We start from the raw sequence: 18,883 nt of genomic DNA on the forward strand, positions 1-18,883 counted from the left end.
CTCTAGTGAGCAATGTTGTATCATGTAATAATATTTTGAAAGTCATCACTTGAACAGGAAATTCAGTTTCAGAACTTTGTGCTAATTTGTTATTTTTGCAAATGTATAAATTGAATCCCGAGACATTTTGTGTAACAATACATGAGATGCAAGGAGATGGTGTGCATCCACAAAGTGCCCGCAGTCCGTACTTTCCATAGACATACCTTGTTTTCCACTGCGTACCTCCCTTTCACCCTCCACTCTCCACCCAGTCCTTTCCAGCTTTATCAACATTCTGGCTCCCAGCAATGGTGGCAGCTAAAAGAGGCAGAAACGTGTCCTGATTTCTGGCTAGGCAGGCACTAAAGAGCACTGCAGTTGCCAAAGGAGGCTGTGGCACAGAAACACAACTTCCTGACTTTGCCAGGGGGCAATTCCTAAACTGTGGTTTTTATTTCTACAACTAGTGCTGTACAAATGACTTCAACTTGTATTCCATGCCATATGGGGACGCATGGTAAAAGGCCAGGGAAAGAGCAGGACGTGGATTAATGTCCTGGCTAAGGAGGGTACAGGATTGGAGAATAAGGCATGTAAAAGTGAGCGCACATGAGGCAAGATTCCACCTTGGAGGCATGCAGGAAAAGGGCTGAGGAAAAGAGAGAAAGGAGGCATGTGCCTTCCTTGTGAATGCACCTGGGCCAGCACAGAGCCAAGGCTTACTGCTCCAAAGACACCTCCTCTGCGCAGGCTTAGGACATTCAAAGGTCTGCAAATTCCAAGGAAGAGAATTCTGACCAGGTTAGGAAAGGTGAGAAACATGAAATAAATCATCCCACTTCAGTATCCCATCTTCTTCAAGCAGCAGACATGCCTGAGGTTTCCCCTTTTCATCAGATGGCCAAGCATTCTCCCTTCCTTCTCCCTCCAGGCCATCCCTCAGCAGCCTGCTGTCTCCTTTACGGAGTCCTACTTCAATGAGTCCCTAACCAAATGCGTGACTCACTTCACAGTAGTGTCCCAAAAGCTGCTTTTATTTCACAGCTTTGTAAATTCGCTCTCAGATGTTAATCTATTTGCTCCTCCCTCCTCCTCCTCCCCTTTTTCCATAAGAATTTAAGCCTGCTTTCCCAGCAAGGCTAATAAAATAATAAAGCAAAGAGATTGTGAGCTAAGGAATTTTGGAACCAAAAAAAATTATAACTTTTCAAAAGTTAACTTCCTGTGCATTTCTTAAGCAATGCGACATTTTTTTTTTTCTGTCTCTTAACCAGAGGGAAGTTGGAAATTCAGCATTATGCTAAGCAGAATCTCACTTTGCCCTGAACAATGAGATTACTACAGCTGCACAGTCACCTACTAGGAGTCCCTCTTGATGGATTATAAAAGCTGCTGTTTTATTCAAAAATTCCCCACTGGATTTGTAAGTTCTATTAAGAGGTTCATGTGACATTCAGGAGTGCAGGACTAATTTGGGGAGTGCTCAAGTTTACTTAATAATAGGAGGACTGAAAGAAAGTAAACTTTTTCTATTCAACTAAATCAAATCTCAATACTCTTAAAAAAAATATCATCGTCTTAGACTAGTTATAACTATTCCCAGGTTTTGGCTATACAAAGCAAAATTACATCAGCAAACCAATCCCTGACGAGCAGGATGAGTCACATTTCAGTCTGTTTTCACTTAATTGGATTTTTTTTTTTTTACATTTATGGGGTTTAGAAAAAATAACACAGACAACCATTGCAACTGGAAAACTATTAAAAGGCGAAATGTGAAGAGGTTCTGACTCATTGGCTAAGTATTCCTGACTTCAAGAAAGCTCTGAGGAAATAAAAATACGTTTTGTAATTTGCAGAAATGAGATACAAACCTTGTGAAAGGATGTCCAATATATTTCTCAGATTTAACACATGGTCTACTCCTTGCCCAGAAAAGGAATCCTTATTTTTAATTAACCTGGTAGATGTACATTATTTAAAAAGAAAAAAAGTGAGAAAGAGTGAAAATGAGAGAAAAAGCAAACGAGAGAGAAAACAACTACAGCCTTTCCCTTTTTGCAATTGTTTATTAACATCCAGTGAAGAGATAGTTACAAAGTAAAGCAACATGGTTTAAAACACAAGGTATTAATAATAGCTAAAAATGAGACTTCAAAGCTTTTTCATCTTTGGAGGACATGCAAAATATAAAAATAATATTTTTTAAAGCAACTAAAATAATTGCAAACCTTTTGCCTTGATAATTTTCCTTTAAAAAGTAGAAGTAATCTTATCTCAAAAAATCTTCAACTGCATCCAGGTGAACATGTCACTCTGAGATGCATCATGTCACCTCAAAGACTATGACACAGTTGCTGTTGCTGAACTGAGAGGTTTCCACAGGTATTTCAAGCAAACAATGTCAACCAAAGTGGCTCAGCATAAAGATTATGTTGCCTAAGTACAAGATTACGTGAAACTGCCAAAGTTGAAAGGAAAGACGGTTTGTGTGGACACTCCTTGTGCTTGGTCACACTCCTTTAAATATGTATTTTAAAAGTGGTCCTATTTCCCTGACACAGTACATTTATACCTACCCAAAATTACCTTTGAAAATATTTGCATACCTGGGCCAATTCTATAACTTGCTTTATAATACTGTGCAATGGTATTTATTCCCTAATTTTCATGCTTTTGCAACTGTCTAGGATAGAACTATTTTGCCTCTCCCAACACACAGACAAATCAGTAGAACAACTTGGAAAATGGACAAGGATTTCTTCTTTTCTGCCCAAATGCATACTAAAAACTCCAGCTTTCCAAGCCTAACACTTTTTCCTTGATTTTTTTATCCTTCCTAAAAGTTTCAACTCTACGCAGTGAACTGGTACCCACATACCAGTTCACCACATATCCACGTACTGTATAGTGGTTAACTACAGTTAAACAAGCTTAATATGCCACAAGCAGGGGAAAGGCACCAAAGGATAGCAGAATCTCACCCTGTTTTAAACCTTTCCTTACCTCCCTACTGAATGTTTCTCTCCAAAGACAACTCTCCAAAGCTTTAATCACACTTCCCAGAGAAAAGCAAGACTGTGGGGAGAAAGAAGCACACTCCACTACAGATAGTATGGTGAATGCACAGTGAGCTTCAAACTTTGCTACCAGTGATTTTTTTTTTTTTTTTTTTTTTTGTATTTCAAAAAGAGACAGGAGGGGGAGAGGCAAAAAAGGGAGGCTACTCAGAACTGCCTGTCTTGCATCCCATTTCTCAGTACTGCTCTCCTGCAAGGAAAGTATTGCAGCAGAGAAAACCACTGAACAAACATGCTGATTTAAATAACACTTCTTTCCTTACATTTGTATGGTGCCCAGAACTAGTCACTTTACTCATTTATGGGACAATTTCCACACAAAAGCTTTGTCAATTTCATTACCTTGAATATATGCGTGTGTGAAAATCCCCAGAACAGTACTGTGTTGTTATCAATCCACATGGACTAGTCAGCCACCTACTTTTGCAGTAGAGAAACTCAGACACACATTAGCAAAAATATGTTTCTCTCTCCCCTTGATCCTGATTCACTTTTATTAATAAGTTCAGTATTATGAGAAGTCTAATTGAGCCCATAATCTATACTTGCTGCTCAGTGACAACTTTCAGTCTCCTCTTTGTATCTAAGTTCTTAATTTATATGGTAATAGAGGTGATAATTAAGTCAGTTAGTACTATAACCTCAATTAGTTCTAGTAAAACTGAGCCACAAAACATGTAAAAAGTCAAAGTTTCTTTGGAATGAAGAGCTTTTCAAGAAATAAAGAGACTTACAATCCACTTATCAATATCCACAATAGAGTTTGACTTAGATGTAGGCTAAAGATTCTCAGATTATTGCCAGAGATCTCCATAATAATTATCAAACTTTTAAAATTATTTTTGTTACAATTGGAAGATAGCTTCTAGCATAACATAACATCCAAAAATCTGACATGAACTGATTAGCAATTAACTGAAGGGAAAGCAAACAATAACTAAGAACTGCATATAAAAGGTCACAGATGATACATTGGAAACCAGTGGGAAAAATGCATTATTATTGTGATTTGTCATGACATCCAATCCGGATGGAATATGGGCAATCTCTTGACCGAAGTTTGCCAATGCAAACTGATAGGATAAGAAAGTTTCATCAGTTTGCCTGTGTAGAAAACTTCAAATACTTAATTTGCATGATAATGCAGTTGATGGTCCAGAGGTGAAGTCAAACCATTACACACACACACAAAAAAAAAACCAAACAGGAAAAGCTTAAAAGAACAGGCCAGCAGTATGCAAAATCAGAGCTAAGACCATTCATTACATTAGGTACACTATCTTTCCTGAATGCGCAAGATCAAAATATGCAAAACCAATGTTTTTGGATGATTAGTACTATTGGTTACATGTCTTGAAAAAGAAATAAAAAAGCCCGCATACTATCCTCTATATAAAAGTACCCCTGTCCTCAATACCGCTCAGGGCTTCTATTTCAATTACATTTATAATGTAAAAGCCATTCACTTCTTTGAGCTAGTGATGGAAGAAGACTTGGAACCAGGACAAGCATCCTAACACCATTCCTTGGAAATCAGATGAAGGCCGTAGGCACTATCCTGAGTCACACGTAAGTGAAAGAGTAAGCTAGAAGGTGCAAATAAGAACAAGGAGGAAAGAAGAGACAAGGAAAAATATGAAATTAATTTGCATGCCTACAAACCTCGATGTGGCCATAAATACTCATACGCCCAGAGCAGGAAGGAATGACCTGACTCTTGATCTCAGAGTGACTCTGTCCACAGTGGAAAAATGCTATGATTTGTCAGTTGTGCAGGACACACACTAATTAGTCTCCAGAGGAAAGCTGAAGCAGAAAGTAAACTGTTTAGTTCCTTCCATGATCCATTGATTTAGCTATGGAGTGGTAAAGCTATTACCCAAGACTTTGTCAAGGTCCTACCAGCTCTGTGATACAGAAATGAAGTGAGCTTTACATAACACGAGCAGGTAACTGGGAGCTAGTCAGGCCACTTAATCACAAGTCCCGAATTAAATGAGACTCCTCGAATAAGCTTCTTAGGCACCATGCACTTCATCAAACCATCTGGGAACACCTGATGGTGAAACACCTCTCCAGCCTAACAGGAACATGCTGCATCCCTGCTCACAACACAGGATTGTGTAACTGCAGCTGCATGCAGGGATGTAAGTAGGTGACACGCAGAGCCCAAGAGCTTTGCAGCGCTATTGCTCCTCTCCCGCTCCAAAAGCCCATATGGTAGATCCATCTACATAAAGGAGTTATGAATCAGAGCTGCTACAGTACCAGGAGCATGCTGGCAGAAAAGTAGGAGGACAGCAGTCAAGTTTCACACGTGAAGTCTTACAGGTTTACCTGAAGTATCACTCAGTACAAATACAGAAAGTAAAAGCTTCCCATTAACAAAAAAAATAAAAAATAGTTCCCACATTAATGGTTATACTTCTCATTTCCAGAAAAGACCAAACAAGCAAATATAAAATTAGCCTTTATTAATACAAAGTAGAAACATGCAAATCTTGTTAGAAAATCTGTCTGCTTGTTCAAATTTTATTTGAATTCTACAGCCTCTATTTGATAGTTTTTACTGCTTCTCTCTGATCACAAATAACTTTTAACTTCCAGTAGGGAATTTACTGACCTTGCAGTAATGATTTATGCACCATTTCCTGCATTGCCAAGCTTCTGTGGATGCTCTCTGGTGAGCAGGAACCCACACAGGTTGAGGAACAGTATAAACCAAGCAAGTTTCTCTTTACTTTGGAACTCTTTCCACATTCAGTTTTCTGCTATGTTAATGGTATTCAGTCACTGCAAGTCTAATTGACAGTAAACAAATCTCTTTCATGCAACCCTCAGTTTTACCTCATTATACTTGGTATCCTAATATAGAAGGAGAGTTGCAATTCAGTCATATCGCTCTTTAAAAACAGCGATGAATGATTCTGCCCTGCGACTACAATATAAGAGGATGTAACGTGGGCTGCTCTTCCACCAGCATGCCCAACTTTTGTGGGCATTTTCCTGTGGAAAACTTTCCAGGATTTCCAGGATTTCCCTGTGGGCACTTTTTATGTTTGTCTATTTTTCTAGACATGTCACCTGAATGGCACGTACAGAGGAAGCAATTCTATTAAAGGCATTTCCAGGCAGAGAAATCTATCTGTCCATCATGTAAATACAAAATGTAGCAATTGCACAATACTTTCTACACTGCCACTTCATTGAATTTGTGTCCTGCTGTATGGTTGTGTTACATGAAATCATTCTGTAAAAACAAATTTAATTTCTCTTTCTTGACAAATATGTAAGGGATTTTTAATATGTATTACTTATATTTACTTTTATATTATTTGACAAACATTTTTCCATAGATCGTCTTCTTGTTCCCTGATACTACTATTAATTCTTTTAAAATAGAATATCACTTCAATCTGCCTCATTTTTAACCTGGAAAGCCAATTTAACTTTTCTACAGCTTTAAGGGTTCTGATCTTAAAACGAACATGATTTAAGCCCATCACTAACTGATTATGCCATGAAACTGTGCTTCCACGGAAAACTTTGCCTAAGATATACAGGTTGGAGAAATTTGATCATCTGATGGAATTTCTTCCCACCTATACTTGTAGACGAGATGCCTTTTCGCATTTGCAGCCACACATAATAAAAGGAAGCAGCTGCGGGCCGTCTAACAGGAGATTCTAACCAATCAAATATTTTGCTTCCACAGCAGACAGCAAGTCAATCCTCTGATTCTAGTGGACAAACATTCATGGGACTTAAACCATGTCATTTAAGACATGGTTTGGGGCCAATGCAAACTTGCCTGCTTTCATCCCGACAGCTGTATTTTCACTTCAGGGAAAGAAGAAGCTGCCTGTTACACTCACTGGTAGATAGGTTGCCAAAAATTTGACCATACAGCTAGTGAGATGTGGAACACCACAAGACTAAGGAGAACCAGGTAATTAAATGAATCAGGGATGACTCATCTTTCTTGCTCCTTGTGAAGTATTTTAAAATTCTTTAACCTTCAGCTGTGCATACTAATGTCTGCATAGACAGCATTTTACTCAGCAAAGTTGAGGGAGGGAGAGGGACTGTGGTACTTTTTTTTTTTTTTTATGACTGTTCTCACAGACTTAGGAATGGCCATACTAGTTTAATTAAAGATGAGTATCTCACAGATCATGTCAGGACACCAAGAAGGATAGAGTTCAAAAGGTGAAAACTGTTATTTGTAGTTCCTGCAACTTTTTCCCAGGAACTAGCTATGAACATTTGATCCAATACATTAAATGTAGTAATAAACGGAAACTAAATAAATTAATATAGAATTCTGAACTTCTGTTAGTTCAGTTTTTGGTACAATTGCAGTGCAAGCATCTCTGTGTAAACACAGTACAAGAAACAGAGCACTATTCAGTATCAGAACACTGGGATTTTATTTTGGGTTGTCTTGTCGGTTCACTACACTTTGGCAAGTCACTAACTTTATGTCTTAGTTTGCACAGTATTAAGAAAAAAAGATGGTACATGTTAAAAATCACTACGTAGATCTTTCGAGAAGTGATTCCTTTTAAATTTTTAAAATAATTTATATGAAGTAGGATTCCCCAAGAATAAGAATCAAGTGTTGCTGTCTTTCTGAGAAATAAAATGCATTGGGGTTCCTTGTTCCCTGCTAACTCTGAATTTCCAAGCCACACCTTTCATGCTAACACTGCAGACAGAAGAGTTTTCCAGTTAATTTTCAGCCTTCTTTACAAACTCAATTGCTTCCAAGCCACAACCTGAACTGATCGATCTCATCTTGTTGATTTTTAAGAAGCATCCAACTTTAACTGTTTCTTTCAACTTGGAGATGCCTGTTTGGCCCTAGTAGTTAACATTTAAAGCTCTGGTACAAACTAGTTTAAAAGAGCATATTGTTCCAGCAGGCTGGAACAATAAATCAAAGAGAAAATATCCTCCACTGCTGTAAATTTCTAGTCAGACAAAGTTTAATTCCTTCCACTCAGGGAAAGTAAAAATTAGAATTTTCTAGATGCTCTACCAAAAAAAAACAACAAAAAAAAAACAAAACCCCAAACCCCCACACTTCTGAACTTTCATTTTGCAAAAAAGCAGACACTTGATGTAAATCTTTGTACATGTTTCTGGAGTTCATTAAGCTATCTGGATTACTGATAGCCTACCAGGAGGTTGGCAAGAAGTCCAGAGTCGTTAAACAGCAGCAGCATGGTAGAATAGCTTGAAGACATCCTGATCCTTACAGACAAAATAAGGAACTATATATGATAAAATATATTTTAATTGTATCCAAATCAAGGGCACTTAACCACTACTAATGGTTTTAGCAAACATTTATAATCCAGCTACAAGGGTTTGAAACTAACAGAGAAGGTATGTAAGGATGCCACCAAACAGCAATTAAAGAAACGAAAACAGACTGCAAAGGAGCTGGGAGGGTCTAAGGATGAAAAACCTCTTAGAGTTGGCTGCAAAGCAACTTATGTTTCCCAAAGTTATTAGTTACATTTAAAGACAGAAGAAAAGCATCCAAGGAAAACACAAGAGTGATTAATTTAACCATTGAGCTTTCTACATGAAACAGGCTATTTGGAAGGGTGAGTTTTTTAGTGGGGTTGTTAACTATAAATAGCTAATCTAATGCCAGCTTGAACTATGTTTCTCTCTCACTACTTAAAATTTTTTTCCAATATCCAAGTTACCACTATCATATGTGTGCTTTGCAAAAGGAAGGTTATATACTCAGACAATGGTAAGGCACTAAAAAAAAATTAAAAAATTAAAAAAAAAATAAAATAATAAAAAGCTTAAAATACCATCCACACTGTAGACAACTGTATACAAACAGATTTGCAAAGCAATAGACTTATTTAGGTGTTAGGCTTTCAACTCAGAGTCTGTTCCTTTCTTATATTTCGGAGTTCTGCAAAGCAAATATGAATGGAGGAAATGAAACTGGTTTTCCACTTATTTAATTTTCAAATAATTTTACAAATGTGCCTTTTAAGTCATTTAACAAAATAAAATTCAGAAAAGGTATTTTGGAAATTCCACTATACACTCATAGTCTAATGATAAATATTCTCCATTTAGTCCAGTCTTGAAGTACTATCAAATGATGGTTTGAAGCTGAGAGGGGCAGGGGAAAAAAAAAAAAAAAAAAAAAGGCAGCTAGAAACTACCTTGTGCCAAATAAAGAATCTGAGGCAAGTCATATGGAAATTCACAGTCATTCACCGACATCTCAGTATTCCTTTTTTAACAAAACAGTGGTCCTACATAGCAACTGGGGAATGGTAACCAGCGTAGCCACTTTATATGCCCAAGTTTCCCATTCAATCAAGATATTTCTTCTGGGACAGCATCAAAAATTGTTGAATAGCTATAAAACACGTAATGATGCTTCTTTGTTTGCATTTCAGAAAATTAGACCAAACTCATTCATCTGGGTCATACAGACTTTTTTCCCACCTCAGGAAACATTCTTTCTAATTGCAACCCTACTTAAGAAATTTGTGGCAAAATTGACTTCACAGCTCAGATTTAAATGCTCTGGTTTCGGGGTAGCACAGTTTCCTGGGAAGTCCGATTGCCCTGAGTTCTTAAGACTCGGTTCAAACACAATCACAAGTGAACAATTAGACATATTCATTTCCATGTACAAAAAAAAAAATCCATTATTGAGTTCCATATGTTTTTACAATGACATGGATTAGCAGTTTGCATTCCCAAAAATAGTTGCATCTGTCATCATTTATATTCCTAACAAAGTAGTCTGGCATTTCAGAGCAGTTATGCTTCTCCACAACTATGTCCAAGAAAAGGAACTGAAGAAGAAACAGATGAGGGATGAAGAACTATATTTTGAATATTTGAAAGTGGCCCCAATTATAAAGGCACAAAGCTTTCTAAAAAAAGAGCTCTTTTTTTTTTTTCCAAGTTCCCTGGGGAGGCAAAGCTCATTCATTTTGCCCTATCTTTTCAATGTTTTCAAGAATCAGTGCAGCTGGTGCTTTTTGAAATCTACTTTCTATCTTAGAAATTGACATTTCTAAGATGTATAAATCTGGTATTCAACTTAACATAATCAAAAAAAGAAGAAATTGGAATAGGTACTTTTGCATGCTACTTGACGTAAAAAGTACACATAAAATTTTAAATGGTGTGGCAGTCTCATTCCATAGCCTAATTAAACACCTTTGCTAAGCAAATATGGTCAAAATGCAAAGCTTATACACATCTTTAAAAAGCAAATTACATGGCAATTCAAAGCTATCACAGACAATTACTGCATTTATGCACCAGTTCTACGTTTATTTGTAATATGAGAGTAAATATTTTTAACTAGGAAAAATTATTTATTCTTCATTCCAGTCTTTTTATTTGCCTTCAAGTTCCTTTTCTTAGGTTCTTCTAGAAACCTAACACATGTTTCAAGCTTTTCTGTAATTACTATGAGATGTTTTTGGATATTTCACCTATCAACTTATTTCTCTTCATTTTACTCCCTTCAACATTGTTTATAGCCAAATTTCATAAGGGTGACAATAAAAAATAGCCTGCTGGGAGAAGCATGTACTAATTTCACACCAGCAGTGGGCCCACGTATTGTACTCCCCAGCAAGATACTATTAGGTGTTGCTTCCCCTGTGCCTTTATCACAGTCCATACTTTGTTAATAGGGATTTGTTTGGAGCATTGGTATAAACTCTAAACTATGCGTCCAAATTATCAACACTGTTGATAAAACTATATAGAAATATATATAAAATTCATTCAAGCAATCAAAACCTGAATGCTAAGGGAAATATTACACTATGACTAGAAGGAAAGGTTTGGAACAAACATCTGGGCACAGACCCTTTCTCTAGGAGGAGATGGAGAGATTCTCCTGCAGCAAAAAGGGAAGCAGAGCAGTGTCACCTCCTGCTTTGTCAGCTGCTGTGCGCTGGGCACTCTGCTGAATGTTTCTCCTGCCCTCCTCCTGGAGTAGACTTTTCAGAGCAATTAGCAATTTTTCAAAAATAAAGGAGCATCCCTCCACCTTCAAGAAAAGGGACCTCTCATCAAATTCGCTAAAATAGTCTTTCCCCGCTCCCATCTTTTTTCTTTGGAAGCCTACTTCTATCAGGATGGATCTACCCTGAACAACTCACTTTACAGATTACTGCAGCATTAACATTTCCCATTTTTAATTTCCTGTTTGAACAAGACATTTGTGTTACAATGTTCTCATTATCTTCTTCACTATTAATAACATTGTACTCCATGTGATAAAAAGTTATTAGCAATCTCAAGGCAATCATGAAACCATTCAGGAGTTTAACTAAAAGTCATCTTGCTAAGCAACATTTTGGTCTGGTTAATGACAGAAAAATTGTTAGCTCTGTCTCATTAAAAAAAAAAGCTCTTTGCAGAATAATATGCACAGACACAGAAAAAATATTAATTTTATTTCTGTCCCTAAAACTCCTACAGAACCTGACAGTAATTGTTGTGACTAATTACCAATGTCAATAAAATAAAGTTACACTAATTATTTGTTTTGAGCTCTCTCTTGATAACAACCTCCAATATTCAGGCATTAATGAATTCATACTATCTTGCATAGCTACCATAAAAAGCTTAGTGCAGAAATTATGGATATCTTTGTCGAGAGTAGACAATGAAAAACTCTTGGTTTTTTTCCCCAAACTTTTGGAATCTTCCAATCTTTCAGAAGATGGTATTTTACCCGCTATGAACACAGCTTTGCTGTCCAAGATGAAATACCACTAGTGCCACTGAAATAATTGGAGTTACCAGTCTGCAAAATCAGCACGAGCAAGAAAATGGGGTTTGTTAAGGCCAAATGTTTCACATTAAACATACAATTGCTGGCATAAAATCTAATGTTTCTGATGTTCACTTCCCTTAAGAAAGGGGCAGGATGTGACTCAACACAATGTGTAAATGATTTAACAGTGCTTCGAAGCACTTTGTATTTCTAGTTTGAGGAGCAGAATAAGAATGGATCTTAATTAAAGTTTTTAATAGTTTTATTCAGTGGCAGTAAAATTTTTAAATTTGGTCCACTAGAAATGCTCTCCATAGCCTTAAAAAAAAAAAAAAAAAGTACACTGTGCCTCTTCAGTACTCATGGACCCATTGCCATTTCATGGTGCTAAGGATGAAATTTCCATTCAGCAAGTGCTAAATTCTGCACAAACCTATTTCAAAGCCCAATCCTGCTGCAAGCCCTGCCTTTCAACAGAGAGAAATATGCCAAAAAAGTTTGAAAAACTATTCTCAAAACCATTGCACTTCCTAAATATAGATCATTCTGAACTTAGCACATCATGAACATGTCCAAAACTGCAACTCAAAGTTAATTATGCAGTAATATAGCACATGGTAGTAAAATTATATGGCAAATATGACACAACATGTCTATTGTTCCTCAGAAGAAAGAGCTTGCATATGAAAGAATAACCCTGTCCGTGTCAAATAGCAAAGGAGCCATCATTTTGTGATAATTTTCAGAGAACTGTGTTGAAAGTCTTAAATGTAGAGCACGCCATGCTATCTTATGATGCAGTTCTGCTACGAGTGATTCATCAGCAGTGGCTCAGAAAGATGGATTTGGGGGTCTGGGAGGGCAGACCCTCTGTTTTCTGCCCCACAGTCAGGATTGGCTACAAGTGCAGGACAAGATGCTGAAGCATACCGGACTGGACACAGAACTGCCTTAGGAATCCACAGAGGCTTTCCCTGCTGCCAGTCCCCTTATTTGCCCCAGCAATAACCAAGGGAAAGGCTTAATCAACAGAAGTCTCTCACATCAGACTTACTCTCACAAATATTAAATATTCTCAGGATTCTCTGTATTAAAAGCAGTACAAAGATTGCTTCCTGGCAATCCACAAGTTTTGAATTTCACATCATGCCCTAGTCACTATGAGAACAACAGAACCATTCTTGTCCTGTGGTTTGCACAGCATCTATCTACTAAGCTCAGTTGCACGGTGAGTAGCTGCAGTGTAATTACAGAGATGTGGAATAGCTATTAGCACCGTGTAAATTAAATTAGGGGATACTGAAAAAGACTGAGTATCCTTTTCACTATAAAACATTTTACTGTGACGTTTGAATTTTTTGGTTTAGAAATACTGTAATTTTAACATTACTCAGATAATGACTACCTTTTACATCTGACTGCCAGTTATATCATTCCAGACAAGGCCAGTTGTTGCTGGCCACATGATTCATCATCAGCCATCAAGTTTTCCACTGTAAAAAACAAACACTGTAGCCAGTCAAGAGGGTGGAAAGATGTACATTTGCTTATTATAGCGTTAAGAGCAGCAGAAATAACTAAGAATTGCAAGTTTTATTAAATCGTTTTACAGTAAACATGAGGTCTACATGCTACCATGGTGTCTGTGTAATTCAGCTGATAATGCCAGCAGCCAGCCCATTTACCTACATTGTAAAAAAAGACACCAGCAACCTGACTGAATTTTTAAGGTTGCATGAATTTTTCATAGTATGCTATTAAACGCATTTACTCTTTACTGTACAAAAGCCACTCACCTTGTGCACACCAGCCTGACTTTCCAGTTCTCATAACCCTGCACAAGATTATTTTGATTTTCTAAATTATAGATATTTTTTCTTAATTTTGGTAAAAGAAAAGTGAGAGCTTATTTAGGTATTTAAATAAAGCAATTTGGGGGAGACAAGAGGAGACAGTTTTGGTAACAAAAATGTTAGTTTTTTGACTGGTAGACTTCTAATCCAAATTTAATCCACCCCAACAATGACCAAAAGTTAAATTGTAGGATGACTACATAGGTGATCTATGGTTTCAAAATTATTTTCTAGTGAACAAGTGTTATCAGTACATAAACTGTCATAACTATCCATCAAAACATGTCCTAGAGGCTGAAACATACTTTAGAGTTGTCTGAGTTAGGATGAGTAAATTAGCAGCTTGATCTACACCTGTCCATACTGAGTCTGTTCTCAAAAAAGATAATTTTATTTTTTAGCATTATCAATGTGACATATCTCACAAGACATATCTGATTTAAGAAAAAAAAATAAAATCTGAGGCCTAACCATCTTGACAGAATCCCTTTAATCCTCAATCATTTTGTTAACGTACTGCCAAATTAGAATTCTCCATTCACAAAATTCATTTACTCTACACATACATATGTACACGCACACACGAATATGTATATAGTGAATGAAGTATCAGGGCAGTATACCCTAACAAGGAAACAGTTACAGTCTCATGAACCCTTAAATGTGCCTACAGCTATGACAGCTCTAGCTGTCACAAAATTCCACCTCTGTACCAAAGACAATCGCTGTGCTACCAATCACTTACAGAATCGCTCACTGCTCACCTTGTGATTTCCACAACAACAATTATTGTTCAAACGAGGGTCCTGGGGATACAAGGAATCAATCAATCATCAAAACGAAGGAAGGAGAAGACCTATCATGTCACTTAGTGCCATCTTTTGCCAAAATACCATAGTATACAACTCCCTAAACATTCATTGTATGTCATGTACCCCCCATATTTTCACATGAAGTTTTGTGGTAATTTTCTGCTAAGACCCTAATCCACAGCCTAGTATATGTCACAAAGCCTGAAGATTAAACTGATATATTCTAGCATGAGGTTTTTTTCCATGTGAGTGTTACTTAGAAGATAGCCCTTGTATGTCCTTTCCCTCCCCTCACCACAAAATTAAGTTTCAGAATGTAAATTCAATCTGTGTATTCTACCCACTTGTTTTACTGAGGATTCAGAACATAAACCATACACCCAACTGGTTGATCTTCTACTGCATTACAAGACTGACAGTTTCTCCAGGTTTGTTGATAAAATGCCACAAGATTTTGTTTGTCAGCAATATGATAAAATATAGAAAAAGGGCATAGATTCTCTTATTGTCCAAATAAATTAAAATCATTGGTTCTTGGAAAAGAAGCTTGCAAATACAAATCTCAGAAAAATTCCTTTTGCTTACTTTCCTCCAGGAGTAGCTAAACATGTACAAACATAGGAGTGGCAAATTCCAGAGAAACTTCAAATAGATTATTCTATTTAATCATATTTATCATAAGATGGTACTAATCCTTTCTTGCGGCCAGATACTTTATTTTAAAGCTATATTTGGATACCAAGAAGTGCAGCTTACAGGGAACACAAACTATCATTAGCCTGATTTTTAATTTAAAGTGATTTTAGAACTTGCTTGCTTCCATACCCACTCAGGTGGATTCTGACATAAGCCTGAAATGACTTCTTATTTCCCAAGAGAAAAAGAGAAATTACTGAAGCTTTCAGGTACCTCAAGAGGGAATTCTTGGCATAATCCAAGGGTGAAATCCTACCACTGTGGAAGTCAAAAGTCCTGCTTGCATCTGAGATGCCCAGATTTCAAACAGTCTACGTCTCCCTGACAATTGGCAAGAGTTTATAAATTATTGCATTCTGCAGGAGTCTAGCAACAATTTCAAACATGAATCTGGGGTTAAGGTACAAAAATACATACTGAATAACTATTTTATTATCAAGGAAACATTAAATCACCATTTGCTATTTCTTAATCAATTTCACAACAGAATGAGAATATCAACATACAGCTGCACCAGAAGTATATTTGCCAAAAAGATCTGTTTTCAAATGTGACTTCTAAAGAGCAACTGCTTTCTTAAACCTTGGTGAAAATGGGAAAATAAATTCTATTAGAAATTAGAGATTAAGAACTTTATTTTCCCTCACTTGTATTCAATTCTGAGCCAAGACTATAGAAGCAGCAGCACGGTGATGGTTCTGTAATTGTTCGATTCCTGTTACACCAGAAACATACATTTAAACAGTAAACTTAAATAGACTTTCACCGTCAAATAAAGATGCCTGTAACTTATTGGGGTATCAGAAAATGCCTGCATGTACCATATACATAACAATAATGGTCAGGATAAAGTGGTTTAAATTCTATGGTTTATGTAGTAGACAGCAAAAATGAAGTAATGCAACTGTTGGTCCAGGATATTCATCATGTCAGACTAACATTGCCTCACACAACCATCTGCAAACGTCTTTCAAATCAGACACCTGTGTTGAAGTACACTCCCTTTTTTTTCTTTTCACTGAGAAAAACATTGTCTTTGGGGTTCTCTCTGAAAATTACAACATTTCCTAGGAGGCTGTTGTACAGCTGCTTTCTTATTTTCTCTTGTTCAAAGGAGCCAGTTTAGAAGCAAAGAAAAGACAAGATCCAGGGCTGGAAAAGATGCTCAGACATATCCTGCTAAAGACACATATTTTGGTTTCTGCATGAGAAGCAATATAAAGATTTCCTGTAGGTAAAATTACAAAGACTATTTCTTTAAAGAATGTCTTCAAAAATCAAAGTCTGCTGCAAAACCTAAATCCTGCTCCTGGATGGAAAGAGAAGTTTCCTTCTTTCCAGTATCCTCAGGCTTAGACATGCCAGGCCTTCTCTTCTTTGCTTTCTCCCACAAAGACTGCCAGCTCATATATTGCAATACTTCATACTGTGGTTGATACTTCTAGACATTGTTACAGAAGATATTTCTGCCAGTTTCCTCCTTAGTACTGAACTTGAGACTAAAATTTTCTCCAAAGTCAAAATATCTGTTGTGTACATACATGATGGATAATGTGTCAATCAATTCCCCTGCAAGTTCTTAAAATACACCTGCTCAAAGATGGGGGGGAAATTCAGCATTTCAGAAAATTTGGTCAAACATCCATGTCATAATGTAACACACAACAAGAAGCTGCTGTGTTGTCACAATAAAGAGATTACTTATAGACATGAAGTCACTGAACCTGTGCATACTGCATCTACTTATACATACGAGAGAGTCTGTAGTGGGTGGATGCTTTATTTAGGCAAGAAAGTTACCCATCTGTAACCGTGGGAGGGAGTTTGGCAGATGGAGTTCTGGAGTTCCCCACTGGAATCTGGCCAGGGCACTGCCATTACCAACTCCTCTCTTCTGAAAAACAGCCAGAGAACTTGCATATCACATGCTAAAGCTATTAAAGGACATGAAACAACTAGAAACTGAATTTCCTATGCTTTGTTCTTTGCAGATTTATTTGTACCTGAAGGAGGTATGTGTAAAATTCCTACTTCTCTAAGATGACAGACTTACGTACCAATTTTGTACAAGTATTAAGAACGATAAAGACACAATGCAGTTGTGATTCCAGTCTTTAGATTGGAATTACCTAAAAATCTTTTCACAACCATACGACAAGTCTCATTACTACCTTCAAATAAAGAAAATCCCATAGAATTAATGTTTCTTTAAAATTCTAAAGAATTTTAATTCTAAAATGCCTAAACATCTAAACTTAGAAACTAATTTAAAATAAACCAACATCAAAAATATCAAGAAGTGATAGTCCAATATTGACAACTTTTTTTTTTAATTAAATATTATTCACCAACCTGTTTTAGTGATATATAAAGAACAGGAATAGTTAGTATATACAACAGGAAACATTTCATGAAAGGAAAGAACTTTGAAGTTCACTCCTTCAGCTTTGCTCCTGTAGGGATACACATGTGTCTCTAAGCAGGGAGCACAGACACAGGGGACACAGATTCCTTCTGTTATCCTGCCTTTTTGTGGGCATGTTGCTCAAGTGAAAGGATGTTCAGCCTGGTTTGTTTGCACAGAGAACTTCTCTGCAAATTCTAGTCATAGCTAAAGCGTAGCATACGCTGCTGCCATCTCCACTGCTCAGGCACATCTTTTACTTCACACAGAAATTATTTGGAAAAGATGAGAGCATTTGCAGTAAGAGTAGCGAACTTTCTCATTCATTGGAGACTAAACACAGACCTTTTTGGAACTCATCTTTGAAATTGTGTGAAAGTAATAGCTGTAATCGTAAAGCTGAGTTGTTCTTTCAGTTCACATGGAAAACTTCTACAGAGTAAATGGTTATTTGATGAGCTCCTCAGATTGCAACAAAAGGCACGTCATGAGTGGGTGTTAGCTTGGAGAAAGCGCCCACTATCTCCCTTCGCTGCTAAGCAGAGGTTACGAAATAAGTTAAGATACATTCCTCCAGAAACACATTTTCCTGCTCATATAACCTGAAGCCCTCTAACTTGCTCTGTTATAACATACAGTGTTTTTCTGCCTTCTGCTTTTCAGTTGGAGAAGGCAATCTATCCGGTCACCTAGGAAATCAGCATCTCAATGGAGAAAGATTTCCTCCTCAAAGAAGATTATTCAGAAGTACAATAAACTTCTCTGGGGCCACCCCTACTCAATGATGCCTGCAGCTCCCCTTCCCCACACTGGTCCCACAGGAACATCCTTTCTGCCCCAGCCACCTTGAATTTATTGGGACACCTGTAATTATTTTCCTCAGTGAACTGGCACTGCAATTCATGATTTGAATACAGGGATAAGGAAAAAACTGCTCACAAATGCTGTTTTACACCTCTCTTACGCCACCTTTGCTATGCTCTAAAAATCCTGTAAAATCCCCTAAGCTGATGGAATACGTCACTATGAGACATATCACTTCTTTCCCAATGTAAAGGAAGGAAAAAATAAAGCAAAATATTCTGCGTGTACCAAACAGAAAATACTTTTTCCACAAACTGTGGCAATCTTCAAGTCACGTTTCTTTTTCCAGAACAACTGATCTGTAATGTCGCTTTCATGCGTGCAGTTGTGTATAAACAGAAAGGCATTTTCAACTGACGTAAAAACTTTCTGTAAAGAAAGTTTTTCTCTTGGAGCAG

General features: G+C 37.1%; 1 long non-coding RNA gene across 1 annotated transcript in view; it reads right to left on the bottom strand.

The window, feature by feature from the left end:
- Positions 1-205: 205 nt before the first annotated feature.
- The window catches only part of LOC142602323 (uncharacterized), a 48,870-nt gene continuing 30,192 nt past the window's right edge, over positions 206-18,883 (bottom strand). Inside the window, exon 4 of the long non-coding RNA XR_012836022.1 lies at positions 206-300. This is a non-coding gene — a long non-coding RNA (uncharacterized LOC142602323). The remainder of the gene's footprint in view (positions 301-18,883) is intronic.

Source organism: Balearica regulorum, chromosome 6 (assembly GCF_011004875.1).
Source record: "Balearica regulorum gibbericeps isolate bBalReg1 chromosome 6, bBalReg1.pri, whole genome shotgun sequence".
Classification (NCBI taxonomy): Eukaryota; Metazoa; Chordata; class Aves; order Gruiformes; family Gruidae; genus Balearica; species Balearica regulorum.